The sequence below is a fragment of the Scardinius erythrophthalmus genome (assembly GCF_964197995.2).
Source record: "Scardinius erythrophthalmus genome assembly, chromosome: 1".
In the NCBI taxonomy this organism is placed as follows: domain Eukaryota; kingdom Metazoa; phylum Chordata; class Actinopteri; order Cypriniformes; family Leuciscidae; genus Scardinius; species Scardinius erythrophthalmus.
The window spans coordinates 74,873,076-74,891,784 of NC_138221.1; the positions used below are offsets into that span (position 1 = coordinate 74,873,076).

Consider the following 18,709-nt stretch of genomic DNA (forward strand, 5'->3'; position numbering starts at 1 on the left):
CACTTTTAGGGGGACTATCTAGGTGCAACTTTATGAGACTCAAAATATGTCTGATATCGTCCTTATTTAGCACAGCTGATTGTCTCATGAGTTCATTAGTAGAAGGCTCCATGAATTAAACGAGCCATGTCAGATTAGTGAGAAACCCTGGTTTAGCGTGACAAAGGGGTTGCGTAAGAGGGTTGTATAAAAGGATCTCCATAAATGGAGAAAATCCCCAGTGGAGACGTTAAAAGCAACCAGTTCCCAAAGGTATTACATACAAGTGTCCACAGGTGACGATACGCTTATCCCCTCCCCTCTCATTCTGTGCCCATATCACAATAGAGCTAGACCTTGAGCCCAAAGAGCCAATTAAATCCCACGCTTTCTCAAAGATGTGCCTCTTTGTTCCACATACAATTGAAAGAATTCCCCATGTTTAAACAAGACTGTCATGTTTACATGAAGGAACCTCACGCTGGGTCAGGGCCCAGCAAGCAACAGCCGTCATTTCACCATCTAGGCTAACTATATAATCCATCTATGAGTACTTCTAACCAGAAAAACCTTGAATTTGGTTCATTTTTGCCAAAATAACTTGCGAGATGTATGATATTCTATCATGGAAGCAAAGTCAACAGTGATTACAAGGTGTTTGGTTTCATTTCTTTGACGTGTTATCTAATTGATGACTAGTCTATTCTTGAGCTATGGTTAGACGTCTATTAAATGTACACTGACAACCCAAACCTTGCTTTGTTTTAGCCTAGACGTTAGGACGGCTTTTTTTGCAAATTTAAAGGGACATTTGCATTTAAAGGGACACACACAAAAACGGCGTGTTTTTGCTCACACCCAAAAAGGGGCAAATTTGACAAACTATAACAAATGATCTGGTATTTTGAGCTGAAATTTCACAGACACATTCACACCATAGATTTATATTACATCTTGTGAAGAGGGGTATAATATGTCACCTTTAAGCAAAATATGTGCTAGTAGAGTGATGTTTTTATATTCTGGGAAGTTTTACACCGACGGGGCCCATGTTCATTATCTTTCCCAGGGTCCCACAAACCCAGCGCCGTCCCGGGTCCTGCTCGGAGGAAAATCACACAGCCTGTCAAACTCAGTCATCGCAGCCACCCACTCTCCTTCAGCACTTACTGGCCCAATTTAATGTGTCCCAGAACATGTCTCTGCATACAGAGAGCTAAAAAAACACATTCATATTCATAGCCGCAGTCTTCTGGGTGAATGAAATCTTTATAACGGAGGACCATTTTGTCAATCCCAACTGGCACGCCACGCCATGGGCCAATGGATACACCTCTGCCATTCAACGCCACACGTCTCCCCAATGCCTGGACAATATCCAATGTAATGCAATGCAATGCAACCCCCCCCCCCCCACCCCCAAATCAAATTGCCTATATTAAGTGAATTCATATTTGTGTCTGCTCAGAGGAAATAATCTCTGGAGAGCAGGTTAGTGCAATTATACTGTTATTTTAGCAAATGGATTTGCTGAGTCGTGTCCAGCGAAGCTCGGAGACTCACAGAAGTCACGTTATGTTAATGGACTCTAATGGAGTGGGTTAAAAATGATTCATAATGCTGAGGGTTTTATTTTTGCAAAATTAGTCTGCTTTGGTTATATTCCATGAAAGTGCCACATGTATATATATATATATATATATATATATATATATATATATATATATATATATATATATATATATATATATATATATATATATATATATATAACTAATTTCCTACACAGATTTTTCTGCAGTTACCCATAAGAAGGGATCTCTTTGCTCGAGGCTGGAAATTGTGTCTGCTCCAGGATCCATTCCCATGGTGCATTGTGCTTGTGTGCAGCATTATAATAATGAGGGCATTATAATAATGATTTCTTAAGAGAAAATCTGGGCTAAATACATCTTATGATGTATGGACAACACCATCTGTGGCACGCTGCCTCTCAGTTTGTAAGAACAATATACAAACACTATGTGAACAGTAATACAATTACAATGAACGGTATTTAACAGCAGTTCAAAACGTGAAATATCAACATATGATCAAAGTCTTATTTCATGATATGAGTCATTTAAATATCAGTGAAATTATCGATACTTCAGCAAAAACTAATTCTAGATTAATTCATGTATGAAAAAGGTCCTCAAAATAATTATATAAGACACGTAAACAATCAGCAATACAATTAGAAACTAATAAGAGACAAAACAGAGAAATAAATACAACATAAATACACTTTAAGAGCTGAATTAAATGAATTGAATTAGATTAATCGCACAGGCCTACTAGATATGTTACATATCATAATAAAATCATATTCTCACACCTCAAGCACAAAGTATAAAGGTCATAAACTCATAGATTATTACATTTTTATTAGCCCCAATCAAGGTTACAGACGTTTGTCAATACTCTCTTCATATAATTAACAGTAAATTCAAGTAGGATTACTCAAGTTTCTGTATAAAAAATTGAAAATACATTTTTAAAAAGGCTTTGCAACTGTTGTGTTACATTTAAAATGCTTTAGTGTTTAGTGCAAAAATGTCTAGTAATCACAGCATTAGCAAACATTACTTATAAACACATTACTTCCGTCATTTGGCTTCGTTATGGGAAAAATGACAGTCATTTTACAGATGAATATTGTTCTTGGCACCATGGTTTGGAACTGTTGAGTGTAACAGAAATGATGCTAAAATGAAAGTGTTAATGAAAGAGGTCCAGGAATACGAACACCCACTTGTTTTTTGATTGTATAAAATTATCATACAGTAACATTTCACTTTTTCACATCTCACTTTCATTTCTCTTTGAACTGTCACTACACAGAGGATGTGTTCCCTTTCAAAAGCTACAATCGATGCTGGGCTGCTAGCGCATTGGGAACGTCTTTAATCGTGACCAGCTGTGAATATAGAATTGACCCGGAGGTAATATAGCCTCGGTCAGTGACGTCATGACGAAGACGCGAGGCTATAAATAGATGAGCCACAGGTTCATCGTCAGGTCTTCTGTCTTAGGAGGCCATTCTGTGTATGTGTGCGTCAGAAGCATCTCTCTAGGAGTTAGTTTTCAACTATCAGTGTGCAGAACTTTCTCTATTTCTCTCTTCAAACAAGTGAAAAGAGTAAAATCATGAGTCAACAACAGAGTAAGCGCTGTGTCCCTCCATGTTCTCGTCCTATGTCAGAACACAGGTAAAGTGCTTCGCGATCGCTTTGCTTATTTTAAAGGGGTAGCACCCGCAATGCGATTGTGGGGCTCGCGTGTCGATCTGGCTGAAGAGCGAGAGACGGGGGTGTCCCTATCGCTCACTCTCTCTCCAGATCGCGATGTCCTTTTGCCTGACTACCGAAGCGTGCCTCGGCGCTTCTTCGGCTCGGGCAGAGTGTGGCGAGTTGCGCTCCCCCTCATAAAGACTGGGGACTGGCTCGTCGCACTCAGCAGCCTCATAATAGACCTGAGACCAAAATCCTGAGGGTTTTTTTTGTCCCAGGTCTGTGGGGGTGTGCCCCTTTGGGAAGGGGCATGTCAAATATATCGATCAGCTCCTACCTGACACCCTCACGAAACCACTGTAACATCCCCGCCACCTCTGGTGATTTGGGGAGTGCTGGATACTCTGATGTACTGTGTTTTCAATACACACTGAGGGCGCTCTATGCACATTTAGTCCATATATGAAACACATGAAGAAGTGCCATAATCATGTGACATTCCAGGAACTCGCTGACATAAACAGAGATCGCTGTAACATGCAGATAAAGATGTTTTGGAGACAATAAACATGATTGCAACAAAATATGATTTATCTGTGTTGTTCGATACATGTCAGGTATTTTCATAATAATAGATTATATTTATAATGTAATGCTAATCGATATAGACTTTATCATCGTGCAGAATGCTATAAAACAATATATTTTCTGTCAGATTTTTGAAGCCAAATCAAATCACAGAAGGTTATTTATTATTTATTATTATTATTATTTATTAATAATTATTATTATTATTTAAAACACTGGACTTGCGTTATAAAGTAAGTTTGGAGCAAAAACATGGTTTTAATCTCATAAGCTGTTGTGTATTGATGGTGTGCTAAGCTAACATGCTAGCTAGCCCTAAGATGCACCTGCAACCTAGCTGTTATTTTTATGAAATTTTTTAAATAGACGTCTTGAGGCCTTCAGCCCTCCGCCGTTCACGGCGCCGGAGCAGGAGAGATTCCCTGTTCCCTGAAAAAGCGGAACGAGATGCTGCACTGCATTGCCGAGCTGAAGATGTCCCAGGACTGCTCTTCAGACAAAATATCCTGACGATGCACTCATCTGTTTATAACCTCGTGTCGCGGGTGCATGTCGAGGACGTCACCGACCGAGGCTATAATACCTCCGGGTCAATTCTATTGACGTGTTACACACTATATTCACAGCTGGCCACGATTAAAGACGTTCCCAAAGCGCTAAGCAGTGCAGCAACTCGTTCCGCTTTTTCAGGGAACAGGGTTACAGTCAAGTAATACGGATCGTTTCCTTCCTGTGTTTCAGGAGCTGTTCTGAGGCCAAAACTACTTCAATTAATTAAACATAAGCGCACTGAATACATATATACATCGACAGAGATAAATAACAGGGTTTGCTAGATTAGCAGTGGCTCAGAGCCATTCATTGTGTTCCAGACCTGCCCATCTTTAGCGGAGCAAGATCTGTTTCAAGCTGTCATTTTGATATCATTTCATATGAAGAGGAATGAATATTTTACACAGGGATGAGATGAGATTAAAACAAAGAGAAGAAGAAAAAATACAGCACATCTCAGATTTCTAATAAGAAGCAAGTGGTTTGAATTACAAGAGAGAGGATATAAACAGGGTGATTTTAGGGCCTGCTGATAACAATCGGGCAGCATCAACTTTCTGGGCAACATTTCAAGTAGGTTGCACTGAAGGACAAAGATCTCTTTGAACATGAATAGGGAGAGAAAATCCCTTAGTCGTCATTATTTTAATAAGCCTCCGTTCCCAGATTAAACAACATTGGGATTGAGCTGAAAGTGCAAGGCAGGATGTGTAGAAGAACACTGGACAACACACGACACATCTAGACAAAGCCGAGATCATTTATTATATAAAGAACTATTTATAGCTATGTGTATGAGAATGAGTTTCATTCGACCTGTGTGAACGCTTTTGCACAGAAAGGATGACTCAACACTAATAAAAACCTCTTCATCTGAAGCATGTCTGAAATTAGTTTTTTAAGAAATTTTGAAAGTTTTTTTGTGTCCCTTTATGGATGTGTTGGAGTGGATAGACAAGGAAAAGCAAGCCAACATACCTAGAAAATCCATAAACAAACCTTCCCAGAATGCACCTCACGACGTTAGTTTTTAGTTGAGAGAAGCCCAGTATGTGCAGAGCAGGAATCAGTAACTAACTCTAAAATGTGGAAAGACTAATAATAAAGAATACATAGATTTGGTACTGTAGGGGATTTAGTGCCAATGACATGGGCTGACATTTGAACTGAATGGATTTTTCCAGTATCTGACCATGAACTGCAGATGAGGTCAACATTCCTCCATGTCTAAACATGCCCACAAACACTGAGCAATCAGTGCATGCTTTTCCTCGAGTGCAAAATGTGTGAACGAGACGTACAAACAGCTCAATCAGGTGTCCGTCAGCATCAGCAAACATGAGCCAGATAAGAGCATGGCTATCGACCCGCTGGCCGACCCTGACACCGTTCATCAGGGCTACCGTGGGACCAGAGAGATTCCCCACGACCCCTGGAGAAGAGAAGCAGCGCATCTGTTCACTTCACAATTAAAATCTCCCCCACGTCATCCACTATGTTCATGTCTTTCTTTCTTCAGTCAAAAAGAAATGAAGGTTTTTGAGGGAAACATTCCAGGATTTTCTCCATATAGTGACTTCAGTGGGGTCCAAATGTGAGTTTCAGTGCAGCTTCAAAGTCTCGACACGATCCAGCCGAGGAATAAAGTCTTATCTAGACAAACCATCCGCCATTTTGTAACAAAATAAACATTAATATTTTTAACCACAAATGCTCGTCTTGCACTAGCTTTGCGATGCACCACATATTACACAATCACGTTGAAAGATCACGTGCGACGACTGACCCAGTGTTTAGTCAAAAAACATTTACAAAAAATAGATGAATAAATAAAAGGTAAAACAACGATGTCAGACGATTCTGAAGTTGGAGGAGAAAATGAGATTGAGTTTTTCACACTACTCTACATTTCTGAACCGGAAACACACGTGACCTTTCAACATGATTACGTAATGTGTGGCGCATCGCAGCTAGTGGAAGACGAGCTTTTGTGGTTAAAAAGTATACAAAAGTTTATTTTGTTATAAAATGACCGATAGTTTGTCTAGATAAGACTCTTATTCCTCGGCTGGATCGTGTCGAGACTTTGAAGCTGCACTGAAACTCACATCTGGACCTTCAACCCGTTGGACCCCACTGAGACACTATATGAATCCTGGAATGTTTTCCTCAAAAAACCTTCATTTCTTTTTGACTGAAGCAAGAAAGACATGAACATCTTGGATGACGTGGAGGAGAGTAAATGATCAGGAAATGTTAATTCTGAAGTGGACTACTCCTTTAAGCTGGCTAGCCTGTCACCTAGCTGTCCCTTGTTTGACAGATGTTTTCCTCACCTCTCCGTCATCCCACCACACCGCCTGATGAAATTCAAGTGCTGCCTGTAAAACTGACCTGAGACTGTCAGCAGGTCAGAGACCTTCAGTTCCTTCAGACCTGAAACTGCTAGCCTGACACGTACACCACCGTACGTGCATGTGCCCAACTGCATAATCCATTCACTGAGAGTCCTGATAGTATCAGTCTCATACCAGCATACATCTACTGTCTAAACACAAGCCCTCATGCATGGCCTCGCTCATTCAGACGGCTCAGCTGAAATGATTTGTGTCTGAAGTAGACAGAGGTTATGATAGACACTTTATCACAGCGGCCCTGAGCTCTACAATAATCACAGAAGGGAAACTGCCTCTCTAATCTACAGCAGAGAGCAAAGATGAGGCAACAGCAGAATACTCACACAACACATTACACTGCAGGACAGATCCTCGGAGCTTGGTCCTGCCACAGAAGGAAAAATTAAAAAGGTAATTGTGACTTTTTATCTCACAATTCAGACTTTTTTTTTCTCACAATTGCGAGTTTACAGTTTTATCTCAGAATTGCATGATATAAAGTCGCAAAAGAATTGTCAATTGATCCTGGATCATATCATATTTTTTACAGAAGTATTGTATGAAAGTAATATCTGAATATTCACATGGATGTGAGGACCGCAGAGTAAGGTGAGACCTGTGCCTGCCCAGGGGACTGAGGGAGACTCCCTGGGAAGGATTTGTGCCGTGGGGAAGGAAAGTAGGATTTGTCCCAGGCCCAGATCCCTCATGTCGCAGGTGTGCTCATAGTCAGCACTCTTGATCAGTAGTCCTGAAGAGTTCCTGCACTGCACCACCAGCGAATGGAAGTGCCATCTTTCAGTTTGAGCACTCAGACTTGAGATTTGCTCTGACAACACATGCCTCCATCGGTCCTCCAACCCTCCTCCTCGCTCCCTCCCCGTGCTCCAGTATTGATGGAGATAATTACTGCTGAATGGAGGTCCAGATTCCCATGGACGTCAGTCTAGCCGCTGCACACCCCCCCCATCCCCTACCCTCACTGCGAATGAGAACGAAACGCAGAGGAAGGGAAGAGTTTACATTCAACAGATCTGACAGAACACATCTCTTCTGGCACAATTCGCTGCTTAGCTTTGAGGAATTATGTAATAGACGATCAGGATCTGCACTACCATAAGTGAAGCATCTGTATTACACATAATAAATATGGAATAACGTTTGCTCGGTTGATCATCATCGTAAAGTAAACCAAAACAGGCTGATTTGGACCCTGATAGCACAATGGATTATGATATATTTACCAAATATATAAATGACTTGAGTCTAAATTGTAATGTGAGAAGACAAATATTGCAGCATAATACTATAAGAGAGATACATGAATTTAGGAATTGTTTGCCTGGGACAAAGGTTTAGCGTTCATTATACAAATAATCTGACAACAGAATGCAGGCATCATGATCAAGTATTCTAGAAAGTTGTGTATTAATGAAGCAATATGGCACGGGAGGTTATGCAATGTTGTGAATATGGATAAAGGGTGTTGTTAGGCACGAGTGGACTGACTGTATTGACTATATTAGTGTATCATAGCCTCGAGTGCCTTATTGCTTTTATAAAACACAAAACTAATTCATGACGTGGCATCCTCTCACTTGAAGGTCTAGTGAACAGCGGTTTCACGTCATTGCTGTTACTAATCCCAAGTAAAGTAGCCCGACCGGAAAGATCAGCACACATGACCGCGAATATTAGGTTTCTGAAGGAATGATATTTGACATCCACAATGACAGAGCAAGAAATTTATATTAAAGGGCAACAGATTGAGGGACTGCTTGGGAAAGTTTCCTCATGCTCAGAGAGTGTGTGTGTGTGTGTGTGTGAGAGACCCAGCTCAGTGGTGAGGTTCATATTCCCACACACCCACACACACTCCACCAGCCAGCAGAAACCAATACATGAGTAGCCCATCCAAACTGGCCCAGCCCAACGCCAAACGCCCACAGACACACACCGACACACACACACATCAACGCTCTCCTGACCAGTCTTGGCTAACGTCTGCCCTGGCCGTTAGTAATGGGCCACTTAATGAACGTATTAAAAGAAATAAATCACTGGAGCGTACACATGTGAATAGAGTGCTGGCCGAGCATCCGTCACAGTGGCACCGAGAGATGTGTCCAAGGTGTACCGAGTCCTCGGTTCAGGTAACGGATGAAAGACGGGGAAATGGTAATGAATGGTGGAATGTCTTCAACAGTGTGTCTCTGGGCATATCTGTGAAGTCACAGGAATATTGGACGATCGTAAACGCACTGGGACCCCGCCAGTGACTGAGGAGTAATTGTGGGCTTTTTTTCTCGTCTTGAAGCGACAGGAGTGTTTTGAGGAAATGGTTTGGATGGAGCTTAAAGCTCAAAGCGTGCTGTGTGAGCATTCACATTCAGCAAGGTTTGGCACTCTGCCCTGTTTGAGCTTCAGCCTCAAATTATTCTCATTAACGGCTCCTCCGAGGGGAAATGGCCATTTGTCTGTGTGTGATACTCGTACCTACGAGGCTATTGGAGGTTTTGGAGCTCCAGCAATGAGAAAAATACAGTTCATTGCGCTAGGTCAGAGGTCCCCAGCTGGAAAACCCACGGATATGTTTCGGCCAACAGAGCCTCCAAACGCCTGGATGGCTATTGTAGAAAATAAAGGGAGTTTAGACATTGACGTCACACACTTCTGACAGCGAGACAAACAGCTCATAATCAAGTTCTCCTTACGCAACCGGTGTTAAGTGATTAACCAGCAGCCTTTATCACACTGAATCAGTCTCAACTACTCCCTCACGTCACTTTAAACCTGTGGAACAGACTGAGATTTGAGTGCTTATTCATTGAAAATCTCAAATCATACTTTCCATTTCACACTGGTGTAATGGGGTACACACTAACGCGGGGCTAGTTGTCACACACTAGTTTTAAATACTTCCACACATGCTAGCATGACGAAACGTAGTCTATTTACTAGTTGCCATATGTGTTTGTTGTCAAACTCAAAAATGTGTTATTTTAGTTTTTATGTGAAAAAGTTAAGAATTAAGTATTTTATTGTGAAAATATTTTATTTAGGCTTGTAGCCTATATTTTTGATTAGATCAGATAACATTTTAATCTGTCATATGGTCATGTTACAGTGAACCCCACCTATGGGGCATGTTGTCACATTTCACTTCCATTCTTTCGGGGTAAATCAAGACATATACTGTATATACAAAATATATAAGTATACAAAAATATACACTGTATTAATGACACAAAACCACATAATTGTACTAGACGAGTGAAATAAATACCCTGAACCTTAAGCAGGTTTCAGAAGACTTTGACATATCATACAGACTAGTTTTATGCTACTTTAATGATAGTTTAATGAAGTTCTTGTTGGCATCTGTGGTGACAGTCTACAGAAGACTAGAGTCGTCAGCAGTCGACAGTAACACACAGTAGAGCGACTCTTTTTGGGCGTCTTGGAAGACGGTAAGTCATACAGATTTGAAAGGACATGAGGGTGAGCACATCGACTATGTAGATCAACTATCCCTTTAAACGGCACGGCAGAAGAAAGAAAATATCTTCCTGGAAAGGGAGTCGCAGTTGAGCGAGGGCTGGAGATTTACGGGTACGGGGATTTAATTCCTGTCATGCGATTGGACGGAGTCATGAGGAAACAAAGAAACGCAGGGAGGCGGTGCCGGAGGACACAGAAAATCCCCTTTGGCACAAGCTTCTGTAATTAATTCAGGAAAAATTCATCACAGCAGGCTTCTCCCAACTCACAGCTCCTTTAATCACTTCATATCCTCCAGGAGACACGTCCAGCGACCCGGGCCACTTCCCTTCACTCGCCTCCGCCGGGGTTCAGTGCTGCACATTACAGGCACTAGGTAGTGCAATGTAGAGACATGTTCCCGTGGATGTCCCATGTGAACGCTCGGGGGGTTCGGGGGTCGGATGTGCCCTCCCTTCACGTTCACCCTGTGTTTCCCAGGACTGTTTACCACAAAACTCCGCCATCGCTGCCCGCACTCATTAACACCAGCCAAACGGGCCGATGCCAAATCCTGCCCACCGTAACCCTGACGATCCAGCATCCAGCAGGGGGGGGAGGGGGGATGATGTCATTGTGGGGCATGCTGGGGGCCAATCAAAGCCTGAGAAAATTATGTCAACCTTTGTTGAGTTTGTCCATTCAGCGCTATAGAAGTGCAGTGAATTGAGATTGGCGGAGAGGTCATTTTCTCTGCGTGTGAGAAAAAAAAGAAAGGCGAGCGAGCGAGAAGGGAAAGCATTGTGGTCATGCTAATGGTGTTGAGTTGGAGATAGCGGCATAAAGATGTCATGAAATTTAATGGGCAAAACATCAGCGCTTGGCCTATAGCACAGGAGCGTTTACTGGCCGCCAGAGTCGACGCAGGAAGACTTCATTTCAGGGTGAACGAGTGTCGAAGCGCTTCTGTACGTGAGCTTGATCTTTATATGAGGAGAACGACCGCCCTCTTCCACAAGTATAACCCCAAATCTCAGCGCCCCGCTGGGCTCGTAACTCCAGCAGACGCGGCTCTTCAGCCCTGCTTCTGCCCGACACTGAACCACTCTTCAAGAGGAAATGATCATACCATTGGCCTGGAGACACAATACGTAATCCATCTCTGTCTGGCACATACGCAAAGAGGCTGAATCATTCAAAGAAAGTCTATATTAGACTATATTATCAGCGGTTCAAGCTGAAATCCTATTGTAATTGTTGATAAGATGATAACGGTTTTCAATATTTAACCCTATTAACCCTAACCCTAACTTAAAAAAAGAAATATGTCACATAACTTGGATTCTCCCAATATTAAATATGTTAAAGGAATGAAATGGACACTAAATAGAATAAATTATTATTGAACTCTAATCTACAATATTTTAATGTTGATGTGTGACAATGTGAGAGACACCTATTACATTCAATTATTTCTATTATTAAAATTCTGTTATTGTAAATATTATCATTACTATAGTGGAACTTTAAAACATTTTATGACTGATCTGTTGTGATTCATGATTTTAGGCTGAAGTAACCGGAAGAATCTGCACCTGAGTAAGGTTGTTCTCTTGAAATTCAGTGTATGATCTGCTTCCTGATAACTTTCCATCTGCGCAGAAGGAAGATTCAGATCGACTCGATTCCAGCCTAACTGGTCCTTTGCCTTCACATGAGCAGAGGTTAAACTCAATAAATCTGCAGTAAATCAATGTCAGATAAGACTAACAGAACTAATTACTCAGTGTTTATACTGGTGCTGTTTGTAAAGGACTGGCATCTGGGGAATTATCACACATGTATAATAGAATATGTCATTATGAAAAGTTTCTTTTTATTAACCTTTAATATCTTGTGCATGTCACTGCCATTTTTACAGTTTTTAGCATCGTGACAAAGACACAGTTTTGATAGATTTAGTTTCAATCCACTTATTATTTTTTATTCAGGCCAAAAATAAAAAATAATTTATATTAGTTGTATGCAAAAAAAAAAAAAAAAACCATGAATACAAAAAAAGATGAAAATAATGAAGCACTTAAGTGCAAGAGGTTGTGTTAGATTGTGAATGTAGTCATCATGGCTCACTCACACATTGATTGTATAAAGCACAACCCAATCATTTATAAAACGACATTGCTCTATTAAAATATTAGCACAATATTAATGACCAGGTAGAAGTTCTAGTCCCTGGCACATGAACTAAAGTTAATGTTACAAAAGATTATATTTCAGACAAATGCTGTTCTTTTGAACTTTCTATTCATCAAAGAATCCTGAAGTAAAAATGAAACTGTTTTCAACACTGATAATAATCATAAATGTTTCTTGAGCATCAAATCCTCATATTAGAGTGATTTCTGAAGGATCGTGTGACACTGAAGACTGGAGTAATGATGCTGAACATTCAGCTTTGATCACAGGAATAAATTACACTTTACTATATACTCACATATATTTCTTTTTCACAATATTTTTTTGTATTTTTAATCAAATAAATGCAGCCTTGGTGAGCAGAAGAGACTTCTTCTTTTAAAAACATTAAAAGTCTTGCCGATCCATTTGTTATAGATGTGCAGACATGAATGGGTGACGGTGGTGTTGCTTTAGACAGAACCTGATCTTCATCAAGTATCAGTAGTGGTGTGATGTTTTCAAGATCTGTCACTATTGTAAAATCCATTACTATTGTGTTGGTAGCGTTTATGCAAATGCATTGTTGTTTTAAACACAATGGATATGTAGAGTGTGAGAAAAGTTCTGGCGTTCCAGGAAGTGTGAGGCGAGGGCGGGTCCTGAAACACAAGGCTGCCGTTCCTGCTTTTGCCTGTCTTTGCACCGAGAGTGAGGGATTGAGAGTGTGCCAAGTATGAGCGGAGTGAGAGACAGGTTCTCGGTTATGAGGAATTCTGCCTCAACAAACATCCATCATCACCCGCAGCAGAAATCTCCATGGCGACCGCAATGTTTTCTTTAATAATAGCAAAAGCTGAACATTGACTTTATCTCCACACAGCCGTTCTTACAGACAGCTGTCAGATACATGTGCCACAAACGCATACCTGCGCCATTCCACATCTTACAGTTACAAAAAGGAAACATGCATCAAATACACAGTTTATCATTCCCACAAGAAGCCTTTAGGGCACAAGAGAAGAATGTGTGAGAGAACAATTCAGTCTTTCTAACAACATATTTCACATCCTCTGAGCGGAACAGACAGGAACTATATTCGACGAACAAATCAGCTGTGTGTTTTGGTTGAATGTTAGACATGTTTCCCCTTCAGCATATCTGCGAGTTTAGATGGGTCTTTCTGTGACGGGTGGTGTTGTCCTGGACCCTCAGAGAGCCTCAGGCTTTACTCTGAGCAGAGATCATGAAGGTGTGTCTTTATAATGCTTGATATACACTGGGTCAACCCAAGGGCTGGGGAAATATAGGACAGAACACATGTTGGGTTGATTTTACCCAGCATATTGGGTTGACTCATTTTTACTATAGTACTAGCCTCTTTTTATTTGTATTATTTTACTTCATACATGAAGTAATGTTTACGGATTAACTTAAATCCTCTAAATGTAAAAAAATAAAATAAAAATAAAATAAAATACTCCACACAACCACTGGTTTGCATGATAATCCCTTTATTTTTATACAAGTTTTGAATACATATTGCATACATAAGCCGAAATATACTGTGACTGTCTCCATAACCTGTCCATAAACAATCAGTGTGCAGTTCTGAGAACACATTTTAACTTTCTAAGCATTTATATTCTGTATCTATGATTAAAATCATAAAATGTTATGCAAGGCATCAGGCGTTTCCATCAAGCGACACTTGCATAAAATGAAATGATATACAGAACAATAAAAAAAGTACACAAACCTGTATTTTACCAAAGACACACCAATTTGGAGCTGCACTGCTCTCTCCTGAAGAGGTCGCAAAAAGCCTGCGATCAATAACTGGATCAATAACCCAATAAACCCCTGGGTTGTTACGTCTAACCCAGGATCTGGGTAACACAAAAACTACCCAAACACTGGGTTGTTAGGTCTGACCCAGGAGCTGGGTTACACAAAAACTACACAAACACTGGGTTGTTACGTCTGACCCAGGAGCTGGGTTACACAAAAACTACACAAACACTGGGTTGTTACGTCTGACCCAGGATCTGGGTAACACAAAAACTACCCAAACACTGGGTTGTTACGTCTGACCCAGGATCTGGGTAACACAAAAACTACCCAAACACTGGGTTGTTACGTCTGACCCAGGATCTGGGTAACACAAAAACTACCCAAACACTGGGTTGTTACGTATGACCCAGGATCTGGGTAACACAAAAACTACCCAAACACTGGGTTGTTACGTCTGTCCCAGGATCTGGGTAACACAAAAACTACCCAAACACTGGGTTGTTACGTCTGACCCAGGATCTGGGTAACACAAAAACTACCCAAACACTGGGTTGTTACGTATGACCCAGGATCTGGGTAACACAAAAACTACACAAACACTGGGTTGTTACGTCTGACCCAGGATCTGGATTACACAAAATCTACCCAAACACTGGGTTGTTACGTCTGACCCAGGATCTGGGTAACACAAAAACTACCCAAACACTGGGTTGTTACGTCTGACCCAGGATCTAGGTAACACAAAAACTACTCAAACACTGGGTTGTTACGTCTGACCCAGGATCTGGGTAACACAAAAACTACCCAAACACTGGGTTGCTCCGTCTGATCCAGGATCTGGGTTACACAAAAACCACCCAAACAGTGGGTTGTTACGTCTGACCCAGGATCTGGGTAACACAAAATCTACACAAACACTGGGTTGTTACGTATGACCCAGGATCTGGGTAACACAAAAACTACACAAACACTGGGTTGTTACGTCTGACCCAGGATCTGGGTAACACAAAAACTACACAAACACTGGGTTGTTACGTCTAACCCAGGATCTGGGTAACACAAAAACTACCCAAACACTGGGTTGTTAGGTCTGACCCAGGAGCTGGGTTACACAAAAACTACACAAACACTGGGTTGTTACGTCTGACCCAGGAGCTGGGTTACACAAAAACTACACAAACACTGGGTTGTTACGTCTGACCCAGGATCTGGGTAACACAAAAACTACCCAAACACTGGGTTGTTACGTCTGACCCAGGATCTGGGTAACACAAAAACTACCCAAACACTGGGTTGTTACGTATGACCCAGGATCTGGGTAACACAAAAACTACCCAAACACTGGGTTGTTACGTCTGTCCCAGGATCTGGGTAACACAAAAACTACCCAAACACTGGGTTGTTACGTCTGACCCAGGATCTGGGTAACACAAAAACTACCCAAACACTGGGTTGTTACGTATGACCCAGGATCTGGGTAACACAAAAACTACACAAACACTGGGTTGTTACGTCTGACCCAGGATCTGGATTACACAAAATCTACCCAAACACTGGGTTGTTACGTCTGACCCAGGATCTGGGTAACACAAAAACTACCCAAACACTGGGTTGTTACGTCTGACCCAGGATCTAGGTAACACAAAAACTACTCAAACACTGGGTTGTTACGTCTGACCCAGGATCTGGGTAACACAAAAACTACCCAAACACTGGGTTGCTCCGTCTGATCCAGGATCTGGGTTACACAAAAACCACCCAAACAGTGGGTTGTTACGTCTGACCCAGGATCTGGGTAACACAAAATCTACACAAACACTGGGTTGTTACGTATGACCCAGGATCTGGGTAACACAAAAACTACACAAACACTGGGTTGTTACGTCTGACCCAGGATCTGGGTAACACAAAAACTACACAAACACTGGGTTGTTAGGTCTGACCCAGGAGCTGGGTTACACAAAAACTACACAAACACTGGGTTGTTACGTCTGACCCAGGAGCTGGGTTACACAAAAACTACACAAACACTGGGTTGTTACGTCTGACCCAGGATCTGGGTAACACAAAAACTACCCAAACACTGGGTTGTTACGTCTGTCCCAGGATCTGGGTAACACAAAAACTACCCAAACACTGGGTTGTTACGTCTGACCCAGGATCTGGGTAACACAAAAACTACCCAAACACTGGGTTGTTACGTATGACCCAGGATCTGGGTAACACAAAAACTACCCAAACACTGGGTTGTTACGTCTGACCCAGGATCTGGGTAACACAAAAACTACCCAAACACTGGGTTGTTACGTATGACCCAGGATCTGGGTAACACAAAAACTACACAAACACTGGGTTGTTACGTCTGACCCAGGATCTGGATTACACAAAATCTACCCAAACACTGGGTTGTTACGTCTGACCCAGGATCTGGGTAACACAAAAACTACCCAAACACTGGGTTGCTCCGTCTGATCCAGGATCTGGGTTACACAAAAACCACCCAAACAGTGGGTTGTTACGTCTGACCCAGGATCTGGGTAACACAAAATCTACACAAACACTGGGTTGTTACGTATGACCCAGGATCTGGGTAACACAAAAACTACACAAACACTGGGTTGTTACGTCTGACCCAGGATCTGGGTAACACAAAAACTACCCAAACACTGGGTTGTTACGTCTGACCCAGGATCTGGGTAACACAAAAACTACCCAAACACTGAAAAAAATAACCCAAAAAATTTACCCACAAGGCTCAACCCAGGATTTGGGTAGAAAAAAGAACCCAGATTTTTTAGAGTGTATCTGATCTCCATTAGTGTAACTCTTATTGCTCTCTGAGAAAATTAATGTTTTTCTCAGATGCAAACAATCTGTTCATTATCTGGCCTTTTTGTGGCATGGATTGGCCAATGCTGGGTAATTCTGCATATTAAGGTGCTCATTAAAGTTGTAACCGATCCATGTGCCTTTAGCTCCAGTTCCTTCACGCTTTTGTTCGCGATGGGAAAGACACCATATCCCAGAGTCCACTCTGCCCTGTTGAACTGTGTCTTTGTCCCGAAGGAGTCTCGAGGGTTTCTCTCACAGTCTAACGGCTTCTACCTCATCTGCCAGGTGTGGTCTGCAGGTGAAACCGCACCATGGGAATCCAGTTATTACAATAGAAGTCAAGAGCACTGCTCTATACAACACCACTAGCTCAGTTTAGCAGACAAGCCTTTGTATTCAATGCATAAAACACAGGATACATGATTGTATGCTATGCTAATTTCTTTTCATATTTGGTAATTACTTTCTTTTGCTACCTTTCTGCAGGTGGATGAGGAGTGCGGGATGGATAACCTGAGGAAAACTGCATGCTGCATCACCAGACAAATTTCACCTGTCAAACAGACATTATACTGAAAATATTAAGAGATATTTAACATCACATGGGGTTAAGTCGTAAAAAAGATAGCAACAAAAATAATCCCAAATGGGCATAAATTCCCCTATGTGTCTTTCAGACAGAACGTTTTTGTTTCGAACGTAATGGACTTGATTTCAGGATGCTGTGATATTTATTTGTGATATTATTATGATTTAACCACATGTGGAAAAAATTTAAAAGACTTCGCCCATCTGCCAGATACTCCTCAGAGTTTAAAGTGTGGTGATGCAATGCTGAATAGGATATTGGCATCAACATATTCAACAAATTTGCTCATTCCCCTCTGTCCATTATGGCCTTCAAATCATCCCCACAAAAACATCAACAACGAGAGCAAAGGCATTCCTTTTCAAAACGAAAAGGTCAACGCCACTGCGCAATCCCCACACATTGGGGGTGTTCATTTCATATTCTGGGAACAATGGTAGCTTATTTAATGTGTAGATTAAGGTATTTGTCCAAAAAACTGGTGGCGAACTGGCACTTTGTAGAAGTTCGTACTTTTAGCGTAACAATCTGTTTGGTGGCAAGATGTATTACCTGTATAAAATGAAATTGAATGTAGCTCTACCTGAGGAATCGTTCACAGACAGCATACACAGATGTTTAACTAATAAAGATATTCATCGCTGGCAAACAAAATGATGCATTTGCAGATTTGCTTTCAATTGACAGCATGTCCACGTCCACTTCATCCAATGAGGAAACTGAACAAATCATTCAAACTGATTCGCAAACCAATTTAGACAGTTTTGCCAACTTGTTTGATCAAGTCTTTGTACCGAATCAACTCAAAAGAGTGATTCATTTGTGAATGGGACATCGCTCATGTTACAGAAAATAGAGTAATGAAGTAAAAGTATTTTCTTTTTGTTAAAAATGTTAAAGTACCCTCTTACAAGTACAGATTTTCCAAATATTGTAAAAAAAAACAAAAAAAAAACAAGTATGTGTAATGTAGTAAATGTAGTTTGTCATTGCCCACCTCTACTGTACAATCATTATTAGATTGTGTTTTCTTTCCATATGTTTCAAATATG

The 18,709-nt window shown here is 41.2% G+C and overlaps 1 long non-coding RNA gene across 1 annotated transcript in view; it reads left to right on the plus strand.

The window, feature by feature from the left end:
• The window catches only part of LOC308690752, a 133,307-nt gene extending 115,000 nt beyond the window's left edge, over window positions 1-18,307 (plus strand). Inside the window, exon 4 of the long non-coding RNA XR_014030182.1 lies at window positions 17,555-18,307. This is a non-coding gene — a long non-coding RNA (uncharacterized lncRNA). The remainder of the gene's footprint in view (window positions 1-17,554) is intronic.
• The last annotated feature ends 402 nt before the right edge of the window (window positions 18,308-18,709 follow it).